Source organism: Pinus tabuliformis, chromosome 4_2, assembly GCF_031772625.1.
Source record: "Pinus tabuliformis cultivar Carrire ecotype Pingquan chromosome 4_2, CPIR1, whole genome shotgun sequence".
NCBI lineage: Eukaryota > Viridiplantae > Streptophyta > Pinopsida > Pinales > Pinaceae > Pinus > Pinus tabuliformis.
The window spans coordinates 424,977,573-424,979,358 of NC_142304.1; positions in this window are offsets into that span (position 1 = coordinate 424,977,573).

Here is a 1,786-nt window from a genome sequence, read left to right on the forward strand (position 1 = left end):
AAGCTAACGCAAACAAGATCTAACTGGGTAAATGTGAATCATGGCTGAATAAATTTTAAGACGCACGGACTTAACTTGACCTTTTCATGTTGTAAGAGTCGAGAAAAGGAAAAAAAGATGACTCTAGTCTCCTTCGAATATTTAGTGAGCCCGAAGTGACAAGACGCTCACTGGCACCTTTTCTTTTAAGGAGTCCGAAAAGGATCAAAAGTGACTACTCTGGAGAACTAGGCAAAAGGTTTACCAAACAATCCGTAAAACTGCTTATACACCTTGGCAATCAGATGAAAACCAAGGACTTCCCGTACGGCAGTCAATCTTCCCGAATGCTGTGTTCAGTGCATTACGGCTTGTAAGGCGGCAGACACGGCTTCCTGTGGATAAAGGATGATAACCTAGTGGGGTCTCCACATATACTCGATGGTACGTGGGAGCACAGATCCGTGCTAAACCACTATCGAGTCACAAAAGGAGGAATCACCCAACCATAATGTGAAACAACAGTGACTAGGTTTAACGACGCCGGAACACGTCTCTAGCCTAGACCTCTAGAATGTATGCGTTAAGTTCCAATGCGTTGTTAGATTCATTCAGTTCATTTTACAGTTGATCTTTGATTAGGTCCACCTTGGAATCAGCATGATGTTGTTCGGGTGGAGGAGACGGTGGAACAGGAGTCATCACACTCGGGACCACCGAGGTTGAAAACAACCATACGAGCAAACCGATGGTTAACCCAGGCAAAGACAAAGTTGCCATATACGGAGCACCGACATTTCCAAAAGAAGGAAATGGACTAGGGTTTCCATCCGGGGGAACACCTTGACCGGTAGACTCAGGGAAGGATTCCATTGAAAACGAGAAAGAACCCTACTCAAGCTAACGCAAACAAGATCTAACTGGGTAAATGTGAATCGTGGCTGAATAAATTTTAAGACGCACGGACTTAACTTGACCTTTTCATGTTGTAAGAGTCGAGAAAAGGACAAAAAGATGACTCTAGTCTCCTTCGAATATTTAGTGAGCCCGAAGTGACAAGACGCTCACTGGCACCTTTTCTTTTAAGGAGTCCGAAAAGGATCAAAAGTGACTACTCTGGAGAACTAGGCAAAAGGTTTACCAAACAATCCGTAAAACTGCTTATACACCTTGGCAATCAAATGAAAACCAAGGACTTCCCGTACGGCAGTCAATCTTCCCGAATGCTGTGTTCAGTGCATTACGGCTTGTAAGGCGGCAGACACGGCTTCCTGTGGATAAAGGATGATAACCTAGTGGGGTCTCCACATATACTCGATGGTACGTGGGAGCACAGATCCGTGCTAGACCACTATCGAGTCACAAAAGGAGGAATCACCCAACCATAATGTGAAACAACAGTGACTAGGTTTAACGACGCCGGAACACGTCTCTAGCCTAGACCTCTAGAATGTATGCGTTAAGTTCCAATGCGTTGTTAGATTCATTCAGTTCATTTTACAGTTGATCTTTGATTAGGTCCACCTTGGAATCAGCATGATGTTGTTCGGGTGGAGGAGACGGTGGAACAAGAGTCATCACACTCGGGACCACCGAGGTTGAAAACAACCATACGAGCAAACCGATGGTTAACCCAGGCAAAGACAAAGTTGCCATATACGGAGCACCGACATTTCCAAAAGAAGGAAATGGACTAGGGTTTCCATCCGGGGGAACACCTTGACCGGTAGACTCAGGGAAGGATTCCATTGAAAACGAGAAAGAACCCTACTCAAGCTAACGCAAACAAGATCTAACTGGGTAAATG